Source organism: Myotis lucifugus, unplaced genomic scaffold, assembly GCF_000147115.1.
Source record: "Myotis lucifugus unplaced genomic scaffold, Myoluc2.0 scaffold_49, whole genome shotgun sequence".
Taxonomy (NCBI): domain Eukaryota; kingdom Metazoa; phylum Chordata; class Mammalia; order Chiroptera; family Vespertilionidae; genus Myotis; species Myotis lucifugus.
In genome coordinates this window covers 583,058-608,484 of record NW_005871097.1, presented here as the reverse complement: position 1 = coordinate 608,484, position 25,427 = coordinate 583,058, and the positions used below count along the sequence as shown (strand labels likewise).

The window sequence follows — 25,427 nt, the reverse complement described above, 5'->3', positions numbered from 1 at the left end:
TACTGGTAGAATTCACATTTAGGCATCTAGTTATGTTCATTTTTCTCTATTTATAAAATAACATTTTATAATAAGTGGAAAAGATTAGAGTTCTTCCTTAACACATATTCTGAAATTGGCCATTTGTTGAATACACTATTCTAAGGAGGTAATGGTTCATTTGTCTAACATCATTGATCAATGATTATATTTCAAACTGCATAATCTCCTAAGAGATTCCTTTGAATATATTTATATTCTCAATAGGACAATCAAAAAAGGAAGAAACTACATTAGATAAATAAAGTAGAGAAGATACAATAAACATGATTTGTCACTAAATTTATTTCTAAAAAGCAGCATGAACTTGGAAAAGTCACTATTTTCTGGTATTTATTTGCAAGCCATAAGAGTTTGGTGGAACCTTGGCCAGGATGGATTTGAAAGTCTACCCCTAACTGTGGGCAAGCCCTTAAGCCTCTCTGAGTTGTGGCTTTCCTCATGCATAAAATATGTGGATACCTAAGAGCTCTTCCAGCTTGGAAATGTTATAATCCTGTGACTTTAAGGATTAAAGTTATTTAAGATTTTGTGAAATTTTTACACCTGAGGATATTACTGATTCTGTATTTAAAGCTCTTCTTATGTTATTTCTAATTACTTCTTTCTCTTCTGCGTCCAAAATAGTTTTATCTATATCCTTCAGTGGTGCCTTTGTACCCAAGTGTAAGCAAGAATAACGCGAAAAAAAGGACTGCACAAATGTCACATGAAAGAGAAATACTAATAAAAAGAAAAGAAAACATAGTTTTTTCTGTGCAGGTTAAGGAACCTAAAGCAATTTTATAATTTCCACAATCCAATTTTACTGTCCTTATTTTGCTAATATTGAAAATTATTAAAATGTCCACTTTTCTTTTTAAGTGCCTCTGTCTACTCCCAGACAGCCCTATTCCTCCCATCCTAATACCTTTGTACCCTACTTCTTAGTACTTGTGGAGTTTGTAGTATTTCCCATACCTGTCTGATGATCAGAATCACCTAAGATTCCCATTCATGATACATTACCTGGCCTAACCCCAAACCAAAAATGAATCAGAAGTTCCAGAAGCCCCATGGCTCAGTATTTCATTTTTTAAACAGGCACCTTAGATGATTCCTGTGACTAGACAGTCTGGGAAATCACAGTGTTGGAAAGATCATGGGCTTTGGAGCCTGGTATATGATTTCAAAACCTGGCTTTATCCTTTATTATAGGTGTGACTTTGGGCAAGTTACTTAACATGAGTCTCAGTTTTCCAATCCACAAGATTTGGATGCTAGTTATGTTGAAGGTTGTGGTAAAGTTCATTATGCCTAGCCATGCCAGTAAGTGTTAGCTTCTCTTTCTTCCTGCTCATCTTGCCACAGGAAATGACAAATACAAATATTTGAGGGGATTCTGATGAGTCCCTTACTCTAATGGGTCCACTTCCATTTCTAGGGCTAAAAATCAGAGTACTAGATAACTATTTAATGCATTACTTGGGTGGCTAATTTAAGGGTCTCAGGAACAAGGTTAATAATTTCTTCTGGTTTCCAGAGGCTTAAAGAAGCCCTCCTACCTAAAACAGACATAACCATTATGCTAGGCTTCAAAGTTCAAGCTATGTGGTTGTGGCAAGATTACCTGCACCTCTTATTTCCTCGTCGGTAAAACAAGTGCTGCTTAAATGTTTGCCGAGCTGACCACAATACATTATTGATAAGATAACTGTTAACTAACACTCACTTAAAATAATTACCTTAAACACAGTCTTACAAACATCTTTATAACAAAAAGAAGATAATAATAGCTTGCAAGTAAGTGAAATGAGACAGGATGGGATTTGCTCAAATACACAATAAATCAGAGGTTCACATCCAAGCAAAATTCTTATGTAGTATCAACTGTATCTCTTTAAAAATTAAATTTATTGGGCTAACATTGGTTAATAACTTTATATGTTTCAGGTGTACAATTCTATAACACATCATCTGTATATTGCATTGTGTGCTCATCACCCAATGTCTAGTCTCCTTGCATCACCATTACCCTCTTCATTCCTCCTTCCCCATCCATCCCCTTTGTTAACCACCATACTTCAACTGTATCTTAACACAAAATGTTTTAGACAAGTTTGGAGTTGACTGAGGAAAAAAAAAATCCAAACTACTTACTCATTAAAAAAATGTGTGGGTATTTAAAAATTATCATAGGCATAAATACACAATCTGGCAACAAGACTTATTTCTGAAAAAGTAGCCAGAAATAGAGTTTCTAATTACAGCTCCATGATTAATTCTAGCTGCACATATATTATGCATATACACTATTAATAAGAGCACTTTACTAAAATTATTAGTATTAACTGTTCAGATAAGCTATAAATTAATTTAAAAAATTTAAAAACTAAAAATCTGGGAACATTCAAGACAGAAGTTACCCTCAATTCTTAAAAAAATAAAAAAAAAACAAACTTCAAATCCTATTGAAAGTAATTTATTTACTTATTTTTTTCTATTAAAGAACCATAATTTCTCTCTTGACTTATTCAAATTATTCTTTAATGCACCTGAATTTCATTCAGTTTCTGCCCTTTGCTTGTTAGGTTTATTTCCAGACATTTAATATTTTTATTGCTATTTTAAATGAGATATTTTTCCCCATTATCATGTCTAACTAGGTAAGCTATTTATTGATTTCTGGACCTATTCTGTATAATATCACCTTTAGACTATCATTAGTTTTAACAAACCTTTTTAGTGGTTTCCTTAGATTACTTAAGTAGATGATATGAATAGTAATCTTTTATCCTTCTTTTGAATATCTTTGATTTTGTTTAATTGCATTAGCAAACTCTTTTAGAATGTAAAATCGAAGTGAAATCAGTAGGCATAGTTTTAATGAGACTTCCTATAATATGTCCCTATGAAGCATGATGCTGGCTATTGGTCTGATATATATTTGATTTTTTCCATCACTATTTATCCCCTCTATGCCCTCTTCCACTCCACTACCCCCTCCACCCCTGCAATCACCACACTATTGTCCATGTCCATGGGCTCTCTCTCTCTTTTTTTAAATATTATGAACACATCATTTTATTTCTATTTTACTAAATGTTTAACTGAGAACCACCATTGACTTTTATTTAATGCTTTATGACTTTTTAAACTTTTTAATTAGAAATGATTATAGGTTCACAGGAAGTTGCAAAAATAGTACAGAGATGCCATATCCCCTTAACCCAGTGGTTTCATCTTACATAAATCCCTGTCAAACACATGAAATGTATACTGGTACAATGCCCAGATTCTATTCAGATTTCACAGGTTCTCATGTGTGTGTGCATGCTATATATTTTACCACATGTATAGGTTCCTGTATCTATGACCACAGTAACAATTCTGAACAATTCATTACCAAAGTCCTATGTTTGCCCCTTTATAACTTGACTCACATCCCTTTATACCCCCCTCTTAACCTTGGTAACCACTAGTCTCAGTTTCTACAATTTTGTCATTTCAAGAATGTTCTATTAATGCAATCACAATATGTAACATTTTTTTTTCACTCAGTATAAATTCCCTTGAGATTCATCCAAGCTTTTATATCAATAATTCATTCATTTTAATTGCTGGGTAGTGTTGGATGGTGTGGATATACCACAGCCTGTTTAGCTATTCACCTATTGAAGGACATTTGGTTTTTAACTTTTAGATATTACAAATAAATCTGCTATGAACATTTGTGTACAGACTTTTGTGTGGACATACATTTTCATTTCTCTGGGATAAATGCCCAGGAGGATGACTGCTGGGTCATATAAATAAGAGTATGTTTAGTTTTCTAAAGAAATGGACAAACTGTTTTCCAGAAGAGCTGTATCATTTTACATTCCCATCACCAGTTTGTTCACATCCTCAAGATTTGGTATTGTCACTATTTTTTATTCTGGCTGTTCTAATAGGCATGTAATATTTCACTGTCGTTTTTTTCATTTCTCTGATAGCTAACCATGTTGACATCTTTTCATATGCATATTTGCTATCCATATATCCCTTTTGGTGAAATGTCTGTTGTCTTTGTTACCATTAAGTTTTGAATGTTCTTTATATACTCTACATACAAGTCCTGTCTCAGATATAGGTTTGAAACATTTTTCACCCAATTTGTAGCTTGTGTTTTCATCCCCTTAACTAGTTATTTTTCATAAAGATTTGAATTTTGATTAAGTCCTATTTATCAAAATAAATATTTTATTTATTTATTTATTTATTTATTATTTTTTAAATCCTCTCCTAAGGATATTTTCCAATTGATTTTTAGAGAGAGTGGAAGAGAGAGGGAAAGATAGAGAGAAACATCGATGTCAGAGAAACACATCGATTGGTTGCCTCCTGCATGAGCCCCAACTAGGGCCTGGGCCAGGAAGGAGCCTGCAACCAAGGTACGTGCCCCTGATTGGAATCGAACCCAGGATCCTTTGGTCCACTGGCCGATGCTCTGTCCACTGAGCCAAACCGGCTAGAGCTATTTTTCTTTTATGGATTGTGCTTTTGATATCTGTCCTAAGAACTTTTCACTTAGCCTACTGTCCTGAATATTTTCCCCTATGTTTAAATTGTAAAAGTTTAATTTTACATTTCATATTTAAATCCACAATCCATTTCAATCATTTTTGTGTAAGTCGTGAGGTTTAGGTTGAGGTTCATTGTTTTACCTATGGAAGTATAATTGCTCCAAGCACCAGTTAAAAAGGCTACCTACCTTTCCTCCATTGAATTGCTTTTGTTCCTTTTGACAAAAATCAGTTGGCTATACTTGTATGGGTCTATTTCTGGGTTCTCTATTCTGTTCCATTGATCTATGTGTTTATCCCTTCACCAATACTAAGCTATATAATGTTTTAAAATTGGGTGGAGTGATTCTTCCCACTTTACTTTTATCTTGTTTTCAATATTTTAGTTCCTTTACCTTTCCATATAACTTTTAGAGTAAGCTTGTGTTAAACCTATAGAATAATTTGGGGAGAATTGACGCCTTTACTATGTTGAGTCTTCCAATCTATGATCATGGTGTATCTCTCCATTTATTTAGACCTTTGATTTCTTTCATCAGCAGTTTTTAGTTTTCAGCATACAAATTCCATGCATTTTGTTAGATTTATACCTGGGTTGTTTTTTTTTTGTGGGTTTTTTTTTTTTGAGCAGTTTCAAATGGTACTGTTTTTCATTTGTTTCCACACATTCACTGCTAGTATATAGATTTAATTTACTCTTGTATGCTGATTTTCTATCTTACAACTTTGCTGAATTCACTTACTAGTTATAGGTTTATGTAGACTTCTTAAGATTTTCATTGGAGACCATCATACCACTCGAAAATAGGGACAGTTTTTATTTATTCATTTCAAATCTGTATGTCTTTTATTATTTCATTTTCTTGCCTATTATGCTGGTAAGAACTTTCAGGACTATGTTGAATAGCATGGTGAGAGTGGACATCCTTGCCTTGTTCCTGATATTAAAGGGCAAGCACTTAGTCTTTCACCATTAAGTCTAATGTTAGTTGCAGGTTGTTTTTTGTGTGTTTTTTAATAAATGTTCTTTATGAAATTGAGAAAGGTCCCCTTTTACTCTTAGTTTTCTGAGTTTTTATTATGAATAAATGTTTAGTTTAATGCATTTTCTGCATTAATATCAGCCGTGGGCAAACTACGGCCTGCGGGCCGGATCCGGCCCGTTTGAAATGAATAAAACTAAAAAAAAAAAAGACCGTACCCTTTTATGTAATGATGTTTACTTTGAATTTATATTAGTTCACACAAACACTCCATCCATGCTTTTGTTCCAGCCCTCCAGTTCAGTTTAAGAACCCATTGTGGCCCTCGAGTCAAAAAGTTTGCCCACCCCTGATTAATAGGATTTTTCTTCAGCTTTTTAATACAGTGGACTAAATACAGTTCTTTTTGAATACTGAACCAGTCTTACATCCTTGAAATAAAACCCACTTGTTCAGAGTGTATAGTTTTTTATATGTTGCTGGATATGTTTTGTTAATATTTTGTACATAAGTATGTGATCTATATTTTTGAGGGATACCGGTCTGTAGTTTTCTGTACTGTCTTAAGATTTTGGGATCAGGGCAAAACTGGCCTTACAAAATGAGTTATGAAGTCTTTCCTCTTCTATTTTCTGGAAGAGACTGTGTAGAATTCATGTAGTTCTTATCTCTTTATTCATATATTCCAGATCCTTCTTTTACCATGTCCTTCTGCTTAAAGAACTACCTATAGCCATTTCAGGGCCTAGCACAAACTCTCTAAGTTTTGCTTCATCTGAGATTGCTTTGATTGCGCCTTCATTCCTGAAGAATATTTTCACTGGAGATAGAATTCTGGGTTGACAGTTCTTTCTTTCAGCACTTGAAAAAGTGTGCCATTTCCTCTGGCTTCTATGGTTTCTAACATCGGATCTGCTGTTATCTGAATCACTGTTCCCTTATAAGTGATAGTTCATTTCTCTCTAGCTACTTTCAAGATTCTTTCTCTTTAAAGTTTGACTTAAAATGTTTTAAAATTGTGGTAAATGCACATAAAATTTATCTTAAGCATTTTTAGTGTACAGTTCAGTATGTTAAGTATACTCACATTATGCAACCAATCTCCAGAACTTTTTCATCTTATAAAATTGAAACTCTATACCCATTAAACAACTTCTCCTTTCCAAAGGTTGGATTATGATGAGCCTGGGTGTGAATTATTTTGGGTTTTTATTGTTTGGGTTCAGTCAGCTTCTCAAATCTGTAGCTTGTATCTCTTGCCAAATTTGGGACATTTCAGTCATTATTTCTTAAGGTCCACATTTTTCTCTGCTTTTTGAGACTCTGATGACATGTTAAATCTTTTATTAATGTCCCCCAGGCTCCTGAGGCTCTCTTCATCCCTCTTCCCTGTTTTTTTCCTGTTGTTAGGAGCAGGCAATTTCTATTGCTCTATCTTTATTTTTACTGACTCCTGTCATCTCCATTCTTCTGTTGAACCCATGTAAATTCATTTTAAGTTATTGTATTTTTCAGTTCTAAAATTTCCATTTTCTGCTTTATGGCTTTTATTTCTTTTCTAAGACTAACACTTCATTTGTTTCAAATGTGTTGTGATTGCTCACTGAAGCATTTTTTTATGATGGCTGTTTTAAAATGCTTGTCAGATAATTACAACATCTGAAGCATCTTGGTGTTGGTATCTATTGACTATTTTCTCATTTGTGTTGTATTTTCTAGATTCTTAATATAAGTGATCTTCAATTGTATAATGGATATTTTGGAGACGACAAGACTCTGGATCCTATTTAATCTTTTTTAGTAGGCTGTCCATCAGTTGAGATGTAGTGTGAGGGCAGGGTGTGTTTGTTCAATTTCCTGCTGGGCTCCGCCAACATCACCCTGGCAAAAGTGGAGCAATGAGTCACACTGCATTTTTGCAGATGGGTGGAAGTTCAGCTCTACTCTTGGTACCAGTGAAAGTGGGGCACCAACCTGTACCACCTCATTGCCTCTGTGTAGGGGTGTGAGCTCAGCTCCCTGATGGACTCCACTGACAATAGGAGGTAGGGAAGCAGAGGGCTAACTCACATTGCTTTGTTGCTGCAAGGTAGAGTGGAAAGCTGAGTTCTCTGAAGGGCCCAGCTGACAACTTGGGAGGGGAGAGGGGGAAGTGGACTATCAACTAGCCCTGCCATCCATCACTTTGTTCCACCTTACAGATGCTAGATGTGGGTGGAGTCTCAGCTCCCCAGTGGGCCCCACTGACATCAGGGAGGGGGGAAGCAGTGTTAAGTAGTCCACCTCCAACCATCTTGCTCTGCTGTGTTGATGTTGGGTGAGGGTGAGGCTCAGTTCCTCACTGACACAGGGCAGGGGGGAAGTCTTAGTGGAGACTAGCCCTGTCTCACACCATCTTAATAAGTCTCACTGCTTCCAGGTTGGGGTGAAGGCTCAACTGGCTGCTGAACCCTGATGACACTTCCCTAGTGAAAGCGCCACCTCCTTATTAGGAGGTGAGATGAGGAAAGTTCAGGTCCCTGATCACCCTGCCATACACCCAGCAGAGGCAATCAAAAGTGCTGTCTGCTCTTTTGTTAGGCAGGGAATGGGAGATTAGGTTCCTGATCTACCTAGCCAATACCACTGTGTGGAGGAATCTGAGCATTGCCACTTGCTTCCTTGGACTAGGGTGTTTTTCTGTTGAGGTTTAGTTATAGTAGGGTGGATAGTACAAAAAGGTTTACTATTGTTAAACTACTTTTTCCCCAGTCATCTAAAGAGAAGAAACTTTTCTTGGGGCCCATTTTGTCTGTTCTTGTTGGCGGTTTTAGGTTGGAGGCCTTTACAGCACCCAATTCAGGATATATGAGAGGAAATAAGAAAACCCAGGGAACTATTTGTGCCATGCCTTGAGTTCCAAAATCTGTAGGCAGTCTGCCCTGTTGTTTTAATCTTCCAAGTTGTTTCTGTGTTTGTGTGTTGTGTCATGTCTAAGGTGTTTTAGCTGTAAAGGACGACGTAGGATGAGTGCAGCTCCTCCATCTTGGCAAAACCAGATGATGTGTCCCCATCAACTGATGAATGGATAAACAAAAGGTGGTATATCCATACAACGGAATGTTACTCAGTCATAAAAAGGAATGAAGCATTGATACATGCTATAACATTGATGAACCTTTCAAACATTATGTTAAGTGAATGAAGTCAGATACAAAAGACATATATTGTATTATTCCATTAATATGAAATGTCCAGAATAGGCAAATCTACAGAGACAGAAGCAGATTACTGGTTGCCAGGGGCTGGGGGAAGAAGGAAATAGTGAGTGACCATTAATGATTTATTTTGGGAATGATAAAAATGTTCTGGAATTAGACAGTAGTGATGATTGCACAAACTTTTGAATATACTAAATACCAATGAATTGTATACCTTACAAGGGTGAATGTTGTGGTATGTAAATCATATCTCAATTTTTAACAAGATTGATTAGGGTTATTTAACCTAAGTTTAACTCCCTCCCCCCCAAAACCACCAATGTCTGTAACTTTTGTTTAAATTTTCTTTTCTTATACTGTAGCAAGATAATTGGCAACTTTTCCAGGTTGAGCCAGATCCTGTTTTCTGGTACTCTGAGGGAGTGTCATATAGATTTTTCTGAAAAAAGAGGCAAATATAGAGAGGTAATGATTTAATATGCTGCAGTTAAAAGACAGAGCACAAATAAGAAAAACACCAAGAAAACAAACAAACAAACAAAAAAAGAAGAGAAAAAAGAAAAAACAAACACCAGAGCACAGTTATTCAGCACATACCTATGCACTTCTGTATGGAGAGCTGTTAAGTAACATCTAGGCAATCCCCCTATACCAGTGGTCAGCAAACTCATTAGTCAACAGAGCCAAATATCAATAGTACAACGATTGAAATTTCTTTTGAGAGCCAAATTTTTTAAACTTAAACTATATAGGTAGGTACATTGTTATTAACTTAATTAGGGTACTCCTAAGGCTTAGGAAGAGCCACACTCAAGGGGCCAAAGAGCTGCATGTGGCTCGTGAGCCCCAGTTTGCAGACCACGGCCCTATACCAAATACAGTGGGGCCTTGACTTACGAGTGTCCCGACTAACGAGTTTTTCGAGATATGAGCCGTCTCTCGGCGGATTTTTTGCTTTGAGCTGCGAGCTAAAATTCGGGTTAAGAGCCAGCTTCAGATACCCCATGGCTAGTTGGCACAGCGAACGTCACAGTGAACACCACAACATCAGCCCAGCATCACGTGTCTCACTCGTTCACAATTGATTTGACATACGAGTAATTTGAGTTACGAGCTCCGTCACGGAACGAATTAAACTTGTAAGTCAAGGCCCCACTGTACCATAGTTTTTGTTTCAAATGTTCATAATACAGCTGTTGAGAAATCTCAAAACATTTTTTCTATATACAATGTCACAAAGGCCGCTTCTCAGGCCAGCTCACAAAAGCCTATTTAACCCATGCTATATTTGAAGAATAATATCAATTTTATTTTTCTACTCTACTGATACATTCCCATAAAACATCTACTCATGCAAATGACCTGAAACCTCTCTCTTCTGTAGGAGATTTCATCTAGACTGAACTACTCACCTCAAGCAGGGCAATCTAGAGGAAAGCCAATGGAATTTGCAATCTGTGAGACTTGTATCTGAATCCTGCCTCCTCCACTTACTAGCTATGCAACTATAAACAAGTTACTTAACCTCTCTAGGCTTTAGTTTCCTCCTCAGTAAGTTGGGGATAATTATGTCTACCTCATTCAAATTGGTATATACAACTGTCTAGTCAGAGGGGGTATTCAGTAAATCTTATTCTGCAAGATGTATCAATCCCCCTTCCCAGTATTAATACAGCACAGTATACTGAACAATGCAACATATTTTGATAGCTAAATTTTCCCAATGTGTTGGTGTTATCATTTGAATGAGAAATGTCACTATAAAACTAGTGAAGTTGTAGAAAGTGCAGAATGGTGATTTGAGGGGCATATACCACCTAGCAGGGTTTATCAAAATCTTCAAGGTAGGAGAGACAAAACAAAACTGATTAACCATAATTTGAAAAAGTATATTGAATACATTTTTCATTTAGAAAAAGCTTTAGCTTATTAATTTCAATATGTAAATAACAGAAAGTAGAGTTGGAAAACACCAGTGTGGGGAAAAAAGGGTTCAAGTTGTACTAATCCTATAATCTAGAACTGTGCTGTTCAATGTAGTAGCCAATAGCCATAGGTGACTATTTAAATGTAAATTAGTTAAAATTAAATTTAAAATTCAGTTCCTCAGTCATACTAGCTCATTTCTAGGTATTCAATAGCCACAGGTAGCTAGTGGCTGCTGAGCAATGCCAATCTACAAGTTTTTTTTTAATTTTAGGTGAATCTTTCCTATTATTTTATATGGTTTTCAGGAAGACACTTGTACCCCTACTGTGAAGAACCAAAAAAAAAAACCATCTGGTAACTGTGGTTTTAGGTACAGGTTTTACAAGATCTCTAAAGTGAAGACTTCTCTCCTAAAACACTGCACTTGAGATGCACTTCAATCTATTAATGCCAAAATGATCTTTTGCTTAGGCTATCATTTCACATCTGCTTCTAACACATATCAAATGACTAAACCAAGTTTCCTATAACAAGCTCTGTGGACCAAAGGATTAGAGGCCAACCTCTCAGGAATCTAGATGACCAGGTCAGATTTGAAGATGAGATCATCATCATATGCCAGATTATAAAAATCAATTTACACAGTGAATAAAACATAATTTGTTTTCAAGGTATGTAAGAAACCACAGATATATTAGTCAAGATGGGGAATCTGATTTAAGTTATGTATTGCTGTAATTCTATTTTATTAGCAAAAGACAAGAATGACAGGAAATATAAAAGCACTTTTGGATTTACACATAAGTGTAAGGTATCTAATATTCAGGAAACTAGCACTATTTCATGATTCCTCCCCCCTTCCCCCCCACACAAACATATATACACAAACACAACCTAAAAGACAATGTGGAGACCTGACTCCAGGTGGGGGAGTAGGCTAACTTTCGGTCTTCTAGCTCCTTGTTCTTTGGTTCATTCACATTCCTTCCTAGCTGACACCTTCAAGATAGGGAGGTAAATATGCAGAGTAGGTAACTTCAGTAATGGAGGCATTTCATTATGGTATGTTGAGGCATAAAATCACTGTTCATTAGTAGGTAATATGCCCATCAAATTACTCCTGACCCCAGAAGTATGTGTATATGATGGACAGAGATCAGAAAAAGGGTGAGGACACTATTTTACATTGCTTGTTAAGCTGTAAGTGTAAGTCTTTTTAAAAGATAAAGTAACAATATTCCAAAGTTTAAAAAAATAGCTGCATCAAAATATCATTAACCCTAGCTATCTGTAGTCTAGTAACTTAACTTCTCTAGGCTTTCGTTTCCTCATCAGTAAGTTAGAAGCGATTAATTTAAAAAAGGGAGAATGGGAGAAGTAGGCAAACTAACAGCAGCATAAAGTAGCAAATGGTAAAAGAGTCTTTAAAAACAGAATATTACACATAAGTCACAGAGCAAGTCAATGTCGGGGCCATTTAGTAGGGGAAATTAGTTTGACATTAAAGTAGAATATGGCCATTACTTGTCAGAACATTGCAAAAAAGGTTTACATTATTTTAAGCTTTTATTTAAATTATTATATTAAAATTTTTAGTTCGCTACTAAGATGAAAAATTATTGTACAATTTAATTTGGAAAGATTTCAATTTAAAATAAAATAAAAACTCTTGACAGTTAAAGAAAAATGCTTTGATACAGTCAATTAAACATAACAGCTCATTTCCAGGCAATATTGGATCATGTTACTATAGTTATTAGACTTTCCAAAACTGTGTTCTGCAAAGCATTTGTGTCCTTTGAGACTTCATAGGTGGTTCAGAAAAAAGGTTCTGACACTCAGTCTCAAATGCTGGGGCTATATCCTTTTTGCAGATTCATCGGGTATGCTATCATCTTAAAAGTTCTAAGTTATGCAGTGAAGATATTGGCCAAATCTTGTTTAACTCCACAATTCCCAAATTTATTTGATTATGCCATGCTCCTTTGTTTCTTTTGGAGGGGGGAGATGGTTATTGGGGTACAGATATACCTTTAACATTTCCAGAGACTTCTCAGTTAAAAATATTGAAAGTACTATTTAAAGCCCTTAAGTATCAATGCCACCTAACAGACCAAATCCAAAGGATTATATTTCTAGTCGGGAAAATCCAGTTACTCATGGCATATTCAAAAAAACCAAAACAAATGTGTTTAGAATAATGGGAAGGGAGATGTGCCATATCAATTTTTGTACTTAAAAATGAAATTAACAGAACTGATCCTAAAATTAAAAAGCACATTTTCTTTTGGTATATTTTATAAAGTAAGTTAAAATCCTCCTATTGATGCCATATACTGACTTTATCCATTTCTTCAGGGACACACTTCCTTTAAGAGGTTGACATACAGGATATATGATATTTCACTGATCATAAGACACAATCATGTGTAAGATACACTATTATCTTATGTATCACTAAGGAAAAAACCTACTGCTAATTAACGACACTCCAATTTGAGCAATGTTGAAATGTGAATATATTTCCCTTTCTTCCTTCTTCCGCACATATTTTTCAAAATGTCTATCTGTTTTCCCCCTTTAAAGACAATATGGGAGAGGAGAACAATACAAAAGAGAACAAGATTCAAGAGATTTCTGTTCACCTTACCCTTACAATTACATTCAGATATTATAATGGCTCTGTTTAAATAGATCAATCAAATCATTTTTAATTGTTCTGCTTGATTCTGAAAAAAGAACACAGAACTTTCTCAGACAGTTCTGTTAAGAGATGATTCATTATAGCTATTATTTATTAAACACTTAAACCACATACTGAAACAAATGCTTTACATATATTATAATTTCATTTAATTCTCACCGCAATCCCATGAGGTAGATATTTTCATCCCTATTTTACAGACTAGGATGCTGAAACATAGCAACATTAAATAACTTGCATAAGATTAAAAGTTATAAAGTGGCAGAGCCAGGACTCAAACCCAGGTCTTTATGACTCCAAAGCTATGCTCTTTAACATTGTGCCATACACCCAAATTATCCCACAAAATAACTTCTAAATTGTAAGGAGATAAGTAAAATTTAGATATTTAACTGCTAGTAACTAATGTATTTATTTAAAGAAGGCCAAATGTATTACATAACAGTTATGTTCTATAAGCATATATTTTATCCTGAATCTGTTTTATAATATGTATACAGTATATTTGTGGTTTTGTTAACTCGATACATTTTACTTAACAATTAAGATGTACAGTTGTTTTAGCTTTGCTTTTATTCTATTTGGTATTAAATTGATAAACTGGTACATCTGAAATCTGGTAATGTTCCAGATAAATGATACAGGAAACTGTATCAACTCGGAAAGGGAGGGCATCTAATGTCAAGATTTAAAATACAGTTGCTTGTTTTGTCTTTTTATTATCTGAACTGGGGAATAGGATATGTAACATGTATTTGCACAACTGCATTCCAGTGCTTTAAAACTTATCTACCAAAGCACATGCACACCTGGGCACTATCACACTCGTGTTACCAAGAAGAGACCACCAAGATGTCACTGTAGTGCACTGTGATCTTAGTTTAAAGCATCCAGTCTGCACTGGTAAATTGGGCCACTTGACGTCACCCATCATTCCCAGTCTGGCAGATCATATGTTCCTGAGCATGGAACTTTAGGACCAATCTTGTCAATGACCACAATGGTATCAATTTTTAAGCGGATGATAAATTTTTAAAAAATCTTTAGAACAATTCTTCTGCAATTCAAACTTCTGATAACTAACCTGCTATATTTTTATCATTCTATAATTTACAGAATGTCATATCCTTGGTCAAGAGTACACATCCCAATTATGCCACTCTTCTTATATAAAATAGAATAATACTCATTGTGATTTCTATAAACGTACTAAAGAAGAGGTAAAGTCTGCCTATACTTGTTTCTTTAATTAGATAAGCTTATTTATTTTAAAATTGAAATATACCAAACTTTCACATTTTGGATCAATCCCATTTATATAGGATCAAGCTGCCAAAATAACAAAGACTGACATCCTATATTATAATCATTGAAAACAACATGTTCAGTAATGTGTCACAGTTTCTTGACAGTTGACATGTAACAATACCTGTCCTCTCCTCAGATCTTCACTTGGGGGAAAGAAAAAAACCTGAAAGGTGGTAAAAATGAACAGGAAAAGGAAAAGAAACTTAATAAAACATTTTTTGCAAAACCAATGATCATACTTTAATAGAATGTTTTTCCGTACAGATGAAATATAAGAAATCAAATATTGATATAGTAGAAACACTATAGAATCCGAAATAATTTTTGTGGTTAAAAATGGCTGCACAACCACTGAAGATGGTTTCCAACACAAGGGTCTCATTTTTTATAAGGAAATTATTTATATAGTTACTAATTTTCTATGCATTATGGGTACTTGTTACTTAAAGGAATTCAGGTGGCTATTTTTACATAACACATTTCTATAAAGCAAAATTAACATCTTTAATTTTAGTTTTGAAAACTGTTCATATTTAGCTTTACTACCATTTATTCTTACTCGACTGAAACTGACAAAAAAGTATCACTTTAGATCAGGTTTATTGTAAAAATTGTAAAGATATTACAATTGTAAGGATATTACAAATTCAGCCTTATTCTAGGCTATCATGTTCTGACCCATGCTTGAATTCAACCACAGGGTTTTTATTTTGTTTTAAGCACCATGAGACCTATGTGAGGTCTTAAAGCAGGAAGGCCCTAAAGCAGTGGTTCTCAACCTATGGGTCGCAACCCCTTTGGGGGTCAAACGACCCTTTCACAGGGGTCACCTAAGACCATCGGAAAACACATATATAATTACATATTGTTTTTGTGATTAATCACTATGCTTTCATTATGTTCAATTTGTAACAATGAAATTGGGGGTCACCACAACATGAGGAACTGTATTAAAGGGTTGTGGCATTAGGAAGGTTGAGAACCACTGCCCTAAAGGAGAGAAGAAACTGCCTGTACTTTTGGTAAGGTACTCAGGTGTTTAAGATTGTTCATATTTCAATGTAAGATTAAAATGATAATAACAGGTATAAGATTTATAATCACCCTATTCCTGACCTTCATAATTCATGCAGTGGACATCTACTGGGTCCATAATATGTCTGTGCCAGGCACTATGTTAAGTGTTGAGGATACAGAGAAAAAGTTTCTGCTTTCAAGAGTTCTACCAGGGATGAGACTATAAATGTAAATTCTTATAGAGACCAACCCTGAAATCTTTTAGCCTGGAGAGAAAAATTTGATTTATTTACTCAAGTCAAATGACTATTTTTTAAAAAATCCTGGTCTGGTAAAATACAACTATTCTCTGCTAAGAACTTACTGGGGAGGAGATGGCAAAATAGGAGTCCAATATAAGACTTCAGAATGAAAATTCTTAACTTTTTCCTTACTGGCTTCAGTATTTTCAAATTTGTATCACAAGCAATTTACTTGAAACAGTTAAACAACCAAAGGCAACAAAACATTTAAGGGCAACTTGTTAAAATGTAGTTTTAATAAATCTAGGCAACACTGGCTCTGTTTTGACATACCTTATGCTATATAATGCCAAGAAAAATTCTTTTAAAATGGCAAATTTTAAAATTCTATCTGCCAGGTTCTGGAAACCATGACAGTAACTGAAATAACTAGGCTTTAACAAATGAGACCTCTGTAATACCATAATTGTTTCTGAAAAATACATGACCTCTAACTACAGGCTTATTTATTTATACCATGAATTTTTCCACAAAGGATTTGAAGCAACTGCTCTGATATAAAGCAAAGCATAAGAATTAGATCCACCTAGCCTTGAATTATGGCTCTACCATTTACTATTTATAATCTCTGTGCCCTTAACTTCTGAGATTCAGTTTCTTAATCTGTAACAATGGGGACCATAAAGCTATTCTCCTGGGTTATAGGAAGGATAAAATGAAATAGTATGTAGTATAGTGCCTGATATATAGTAAGTCCTAAGTAAATATCAGCTCTGTGCCTTCCTTATCCAAATGCATGATATACAGAAAAAGGGTAAGGTGAAATTTTAAGTGATTTTTTTACACATTAATGCATACCAAGCAGAAATGTGGACTGATTATGAGTTGCAAATGTTAACGTTTGCATCTAAAATTCAGACTCAAAGCAAATTAAATTTCTTTCCACAAGGTCAGCACTTTGAGAACATATTTTGTTAACCCTTTTAGCTATATTATTTAACAAAAAAAATTCTGAGGGAAAAGAGCCCCGGAATACTATTTTTCACACTATCCATTCACAGGATGATTGAACATTCTAAATTTGATTTTCTTAGAAAAAGATTTATAGTATTAGTTAGCTAACATAATTTTTAAATGAAATTCTCGTAATTCTGCCAATCCTAATATCATGATTTCCTTTTAAAACAATTTAGGTAACATATATCAATGTCTTTTCTATTAAAGAGCAGCGCTTAGTTTAGGGTTTAAAAATACGACCCAAGTGGCAAAATACCAAGCACCAAATCGTAAGCACTATTACAACTCTACCTGCGTTTAAGCAGAGCGTTTTAGACAGCAGTGGAGGGGAGTAGGAAAAAATTGAAAAAGCGATTTGAACTGACCCTTCTTCCCCTTCCCCTTCCTTATTCTCGAACATTATGTCCCGCATCTCAGATCAAACTGAGCCTTGGTCTTACTGACGTAACCAGTAACCCTATCCACCGCTCACACTGCGGAGGCTGGCAGGGCAGTGGCTGCCGCCAAGTACACCACTCATCAGAGCCTGCCCCATTCCACCCCCGCGTTTCAGTCATGCTTTCCAGAAATGCGGTCACTCACACAGTAACTATTACACACACACAGCCTACCATCCTGTAATCCCCCAAAGTCCGCTGCGGGGAAAGAAGACAGCAAAAAGTCAAGAAGGAAGAATCACAGAAGCGCCACCATCAGGAATTGATTTTCCGCTCCGGAGAGGAGCGCGGATGCCCGGGAATGGGTCTTGCCTGGGTTATTTTTGCAGACCCTGAGTTGGTTCTGGGACCTCAGGAGCGGCTGCGAAAAGCTCGGGGCTCCGGTGTGTCCGGGGAAATTGTCTGGTTATATTTGGGTTTTGGGCATTCTGGTAGGTGTCTCAGTCAGGGACGGTCACCAGATCCAGGGGCGACGAAACCCACAAAGCCTTTTACGGCGACTGCTGATCTCCTTGAATATCACCCTCTCACCTCCACGGACAGGAAACTCAAGTTAAACTCGCAGAAATGGGGTCCTCGAGCTCAGCGACCTCAGAAACGGGGGTTGGGGGTGGGGGGAGACCTCTGGCTTCCACTTTCTCCTTTGCGGCAGCAGAAAGGGCTGCGGCAGATGGGGGGGGGGAGCAAAAACCCTTGGCTGTCCTGCACCCCTTACCCGAAACCCCCACAGGTCGCCTGCCCTGGGCGGTTCCTGCCCCCGCGCGCTGGTCTCCCCGCAGCAACCCTGTCCCCAGGCCGGACTCAAGAGTCCCTGCTCCGTAGGGAACACAATCCATACCCCTCATTCATACCCCAAAGCCACCAGGGTCCATGGAAGCCTCCAACCACGCAGGGCCAAACTTCCCAACTCCTCGCAAGACCCCACTCCGCCTCCCGCTTCCCCCACGCAAAGTTGATTAAAATCGGCTTCTTGCAAAGCCCCAGCGCCCACTCCAAACCCCACGCGCCACCACACCACAGCCCCCCGAGCGACGGTGGGTGGAAGAGAAGGGCAAACGGACCAACCCCAACTACCCGAACCGGAATCCCAGAGCGAGGGGACCAGCGAGCGGCAGAAGAAGGGGCCGAGTGGCCAGCTCCGGGGAGGGAAGCCAGCTGGCGGGGTCGAGAGGAGGGGGCGCGCCGGCCCCGGCCACCAGGCTGCACTCACCTCAGCGCTGTCGGACGGGCTCTCCACAGGCCATTCTTTCTGCCACGGGTCCCCCCAGCTGGGCCAGGGGATTCTTTCCCCCCCGGGCCCACCGGCCTTTAACGGGCTCCTCCCTCCCCAACCCGCCCCGGGGGGCGGCCCGACTCAGTCGCCGCCCGAGCCCCACGGCAGCGGCGGCGGCGGACGTGTAGAACTGCTTCCTCGGGCAAGGGTCGGGGGCGGCACATGACCTTGAAACACCGTGCGCTCAGCTTGGAGATGCCCTGGCGCCAAAGCCAGAGGCTTCGCGCTGTTGCCCGGCACCGGGTCTCACCCCTTTCTTCCTCTTCTTCTTCCGCCGCAGGGACTACAACTCCGCCCCCCCGCGGCCGGTTCCCCGCGCCCGCTCCCCAGCAGAATAGCAGCCGCCGCGCGCTCCCCCCACTTCCCGCTCACAACATGGCGCCTAAGCGGTACCTGTCTCTCAGAGCCAGGCTCAGCCCGGCGCCGCCACCGCGCGCGCACTCGGGGGGCGGGGCTTGAGAAGACACGCCCCCGGCCGCCAGGCTTGGCTCCGCCCTCCTTCCTCGCCCCAGCCTCAGCTTCTGGGCCTCGCCTACTTTCAGGAAGGGCGAGCCCCAGAGATCTGGGGGCGTTGGCGAGAGGCGGGGGGAAAGAAGAGGTGAAAAGGCAGGAGGGGCAAAAGGCTGGGAGCCTTTAACTACCTTGGGTCCAAGCAGGTCGGAGGCTCCTTGGGGATGTAGAGAACAGTGGTCCCTGTGCAGCTGTGGAGGGAGATGGGAGAGGCGCAGGGGGCACAGCCTGGTGCCCAGGATCCGGGGAACGGGCATGGATGTGTCTATTCGGCCCGTCTCCTCTGTGGGAGCGTGTGGGTACACCGAGTCTATGGGTACATCCCATAATGGCCAGGACCCGCCCTCTCCAGAGTCACAAGCTGGGCATTCACCTGGCCCCCCATACCTCCTCCCACCACGGGACGTCTGAAGGCTTCTTGCCTGGGAGCCCCCCTGGAAATTAGGCTTTCATTTTGATTCAAGGCTCTCCAAATTAACGCTCTTCTGTTATTTTTTAAATATTTGGAATTCTTTCTTCTTACATGACTCACGCCCCCCCCCCCCAGCCCGCAGAGCCCTTAAAACCCCCCACTCCTTGATGCCTAAATCTTCACGAAGGAGAGAAAACAAGCAGGTTCCTTAAGGCTACCCGCGACTCTCGGCAGAGATTGGGGGATTATTATAAAAGATCTTGTTGGCAGGAGCCCGGGGTTCCTGCTCTTTTATTGACTTTAAATAAATAAAAGATTAGATTTAAAAACCAGGCAGGCCTTGGGGTGCAGGAGGAGGAGAAAGGGAGGTGTTCCAACTCCTCCTTCCCAAGATAGGGAAGCCCTGGGTTAAGGAAACCCAATCCCTAGACGGTAACTGGCGCCCAAGAGGACAAGGAGAGAGTGAGAGTGTGGGGAGAGGCCTGAACGTTGGGAGTAGGTCTCGAAGGGGGCGGGAGGGGGGAGGATGCGACCCCGAGTGCCCCGTGCCTGGTGCCACGGCGAGCTCACTGCGCCGTGCAGAAAGGTAGAAAAGCCGCTGCGCTGTTTGGAAAGCTAGGGCAGCCACTGGCTAATCGTCCTACAAGGAGCAGGAAAAAAAAATAAGGGGTGCGCTCCAGGCCCTCATTCCGTGAGGCCTCCGCCCAGGCGTCCGGCCCTCCCACGCCCAGCGACTACAGCGCGTCCCCGCTGCGCTCCCAGCGCACGCCTTTTAACAGCTCCCTTTCATTGTCCGGAACCCAGACACCTGGAGAGCCCTAGCCTACCTCCTGAAAGCAGGTGTGAGGATGAGGTTAGAGCCCCACACCTAGCCTACCGGCAGTGCAAGGTTTCGCGCTGGGCCAGTCAGGTGTGGGACTTTTTTTCTTTTTCTTTATTGATTAAGGTATTACATATGTGTCCTTATTCCCCCACCCCCACCCTGACTCCCGGTTCATGCCCTCACCCCCCTGTTGTCTGTGTCCATTGGTTAGGCTTATGTGCATGCATACAAGTCCTTTGGTTGATCTCTCCCCCTCCCCTCCTCCATCTCCTACCTTCCCTCTGAGGTTTGAGCATCTGATTGATGCTTCTCTGTCTCTGGATCTGTGTTGGACTTTTGCTGCAGCCTTCGCAGACGCTCGCGCCTTGACACAGGCCACCCAGACACCCAGAGGAGGCTTCATCTGTTTTTATTTTGAGAACTAGAGGAGTAACTTTCAAGACAAAGTTAATTGACCTGCAAAAGTAATGTGAATAGTGTTGCAGGAATTAAGCATTAAACAAACTGTAAATAATGGTCTAAAGTACCACTTGAACAGCTAGCTGTCTTACACATAGGATCAACTTAGTATTTGTGAATTGATTTAGAAAAATACACTATTATCCCTCCTTTTGCCCCCGAAGAAAAGAAAGCGAATTTTTCTCTTTTGGTTAACAATAAACTTTTTTTAAAAAATATTAAACCCAAGAGTGGTGAAACCACTCTCTGGCCGGGAGAGTTTGGGGAAATCAAACGAGGCTGGGGGGCTGTCTTGTAGGTGGCAGCAAAAGGAGTTATGTGAACATAGAAGCTGATATTGTTCTGAGCAGGATTACTTTTTTTTCTTGTTTAAGAAAGCTCGAAGTGTAGTTATTCAAAGACTAGTTGCCTCTAGAGATCATCCTGTGCAGGCTAATGTGGTAGCCACTGGACACAGGTGGCTCTTGAGTACTTAAAATAAGGTTGGCTGGAACATCCACGGGCTGCCTCCTGCACACACCTACTGGGGATCGAGCCCAAACCCTGAAATCGAACCAGTGAGACTCAACCACTGAGCCACACTGGCTGGGCTCTTTTAACTTTTTATATGACGACTATAAGATGTATCTTTACACGTGTGGCTTACTTTTAAAGATTGGCATTATAGTTCTATAGGACAGTACTGCTTTAGAACTCTCCTTTTACATTGAGCCTTTTATGTATTCCTACAAGTCGTATAATGTGATATCCTAACATTACACTGTCTTTTGAACTCCTGGGTGCAAAATCATCAGAAAGGGCTGATTCAGTTACCTACTGATTCTATGCCACCACCACCCCCAACACACACATAAACTTCTCAGTCAGAACCAAAATATTAGAAAGTTATTACTTGAACTACAGCAAAGGGAAACAGTAAACCTCAGTTGAAAATGTGGACTAGATTTCCAGGAAATCATCCCTGATGTATGACAGGACAACCAGATTTAACCTCCTATCTCCCCAACAATTTCCTGCTATAATTATAACCTTTGTATACAAGTTTAAATGGACATTTACTTAACAAAATAACATTTGTTCAAAAAATGGAGTAACATCAGTCTGGAAAAGTTCCAAGATGACTAACTATGGCTCATGGCACAATCTCTACCTCACATACATCCAAAATTCACAGCTCTTTTACATATGGGTTTGTCACTACTATAGAAAACCCATAATATAATCATCACCTCTCTGAAAAAGATCTTTCCTTTACACTATCTGAAGCATAGTTATTTTTTTACACAAAAAGAAAAAATAATCACTGGAAACTATTTTTTTCCAGAGAGAAAGAAAGATAAAGCTTAGGCTCAAATTTCATCTCAGTTAAGACAATAATGAAACAAAATACATGGTGATGTATCTTTCATGGGTATGAATTTTGGGTTTTCTTTGAAATTTCCCAAATAAAAATTAAGACTATTTTCTTGATTGACACATATCTCAAGAGACAACAGGAATTTCTACATCTATTTGAGAATATTCAAATTTTGGAAAATGTAAGGATCTTCCCTAGATTCCCCTCCAGATATAAAGTTCAATGATTCTAGAGTTGTCGATGATGAAGTATACCAATAAAATCTATAAGTAACTAAAGGGAAGACATTCCATGATACATATACTTAAAATGTTTACTTTAACATTCTTCCCAGTTAGGCAATATGGGATCATGATAAAAGCAGAGACAGGCCTATGTCCAAACTCTAGGTTCCTTTGCGTCTCTCAGCTTTAACTTGAAGGCCTAGAACAAGATCTGGCACAGAGTAGTTGCTCAACAAATATTTGCTGAATAAACTTTGTTTTCCTTTCCTGAAAATAAGGATAATAATAACCACCTCACAGAATTGTTGGGAGGATTAAATGGAGATAATGTCTGTAAAGCATTAAGCACAGAGCCTGCCACATAGAAGCACTCAATAAACGGAGCTACTGTTATCAGCTTCAGAAAGGGAGTATTCCTGCATACATAATGTAATTCAAATACTTCACTCTTGAAAGTTATTTCTTTCCATTTGTTGTCTGAGCATTTTCTCATGGTATAATCATTTATTTAGGGCACTCTTGTATCACACAAAAAAAATGATACTGAGTAACTTCCTGTGGAATTCAACAAAAGAGCATGTAGGGTAACTTACTGTTCTGTTTTTCAAGCCACATATGTTGAAAGGAAAATGATTACAGGTCAGTTGCCTCATAAGCTATGATCAAAACTTTGTTTATGTAATACGCAAAAGAAACTAACAAATGTATGATTCAAAGTTAACATTACCTGACTCATAGTTATGTTGGGAATATGGGAGGAACAGGGAAGTATGGAGGGGAGGTCTGTGTCAGACATGCTTTAATGTTTTCTTTTATTGTTTTCCAAAATGTTTAATCCTTAGAGGTGTCATTTTATTTCAGAGTTGTTTGAAGGGAAAGAATTATGGGGCTTTGAGACTTGACAAGGAACTGAGAAGCCATTCTTAGAGCTTTAATAAGCTACTGTTTTTCTTTAGTTTTCATTTTACTAGAACAGAAAAGATCCACTAAATGTGATTGTTTATAAACACTTATTCATAAGAGAGATAATACATTCCAATTGCCTTTTCAAACTGATATTAAAACGGCTGCCTTAAGATTAACCAAAAATCACAGTATACAGTATTCCTTCAGAGGATAAACATCCCCATTTTATAACTATCAATTTAGTTTGGTTGGTTAGAGCAGTGGTTCTCAATTTTTTTTCAGTCTACAAACCATTTTGAAGCAAAAAACCAGGGACCACCAGTTTCTACTCATCACTATGAAAAAGAAACCACTCAAAGGTTATGAAACTGTTGTTTTAGAACATGGCTGTTATTGTGGTTACATTCTTTATTTTTTAAGTTTATATTTGTGCTTTTGAGTGTAGATTTGAGTCTGTAGCTAGAAAAGATACTTCAAAAAATATCCTGACTTTTTAGTGACTTGCATTTAAGACTAGCCCATAATCAGACCTCAATTAAAGAAGTGACTTTGGGAAAACTATGGAATTAAGTGGAACTCCATTCCTTGACCACCAACTGAACCCCAATTCTCTATGCTTGGGAAATATGCAGCTATAATCACAAAAATTGTGGGAGTGAGGCAGTGTCAAATCAGGTCTGTTGCTGGAAAAACTAGCTGTGGATTAAAAATGCCATATTTGTTAATGAAGTACCTTTTCAACAAATCACACATCAATTATGATTTCAGTAGCTTATTTTCAAGTCATGTTCATGGTAACAGGTAAAATAAATACTTTGGGGGTATAAATATTAAGGAATTCATTTATTAAAAAGAAATCAAATCAAATTTAAATAACTTGTAAATGGCCTGTTAAATAAGCTATGAATTTTATAGATTGAATTAAATTTTAAGAAACCCCACCTAATGAATCTATATGCAAATGTTGAGTCCATATGTAAGCAAGAATAAACCAAATGGAAATAGCATTGGCAGTTTTGGACACTATCCTCTTATATAATGATGGTTGTGTTGACAGTAATAGCTAGACATTTATTGAGTATATAATATGTGTCAGGCTGTATTATAAGCGTTTCACATGTATTAACTTCTTTAATCATTGTTGTACTCTTCAGAATACTAAATACATATTAACAGCTATTGAGTACTTGTAAACTATTAAATGGTTTACATACATTATCTTGTTTCACTCTAACAATAGGTTTTATTAGCAAATGTTAGTGTTTTATTCTGATAAAGAATGAATGTTTTTCACTATAATTAATTCTTTCAAAAAATGTCAGGGAAATTCTTGGGGGAAATGTATCATAAAATATAATTGAATAAGTACTTAAAGGTGTTTTATTAAATTTATCTGCATGTTATATCATTTTCTTTAAAATATTTTTATTGATTTCAGAGAGAGAGAGAGAGAGAGAGAGAGAGAGAGAGAGAGAGAGAGAAACATCAATGATGAGAGAGAATCATTGATTGGCTGCCTCTTGCAGGTCCCCCACTGGGGATATAGCTGGCAACTGAGAGTATGCCCTGACCAGGAATCTAATGGTGACCTCCTGATTCATAGGTCAATGCTCAACCACTGAGTCATGCTGGTTGGGCTCATTTCGCTTTCTTAATCTTTATTTTATTTCACCTTTGTGGAGACAGCAAGATTCTGTGAATGTCATTTTGAAAAAGAGAGTTTCAGTTTCTCCAAAGAGCAATATAAGACTTTCAAAGGATGCTAAAGGTAATTTTCAAACAAAAACTTTATTTTCCATAGTCCATAATGAGTCTTTAGACCACTGTTATGGGTTGAATTATGTACTCCCATAGTAATCTGTTGAAGTCTCAACATCCAGTACCTAAGAATGTGACCTTAATTGGAAACAGGGTCATTGTAGATATAATTAGTTAAGATGAGGTCATACTTGAACCGAGTGGGCCCCTAATCCAATACGACTGGTGACCTTATAAGAAGATGGCCATGTGAAGACAGACACTGGGAGAATGCCATGTAAAGAA

General features: G+C 38.3%; 1 protein-coding gene across 2 annotated transcripts in view; it reads right to left on the bottom strand.

Annotated features, from left to right (window-relative positions):
- RPS6KA3 (ribosomal protein S6 kinase A3) overlaps positions 1-18,700 on the bottom strand; it is a 112,831-nt gene extending 94,131 nt beyond the window's left edge. For both annotated transcript variants that reach the window (XM_023753676.1, XM_006088532.3), the window contains exon 1: positions 18,631-18,700. The gene's annotated coding sequence lies outside the window, so the exon portion shown is untranslated. The remainder of the gene's footprint in view (positions 1-18,630) is intronic.
- Positions 18,701-25,427: the final 6,727 nt, after the last annotated feature.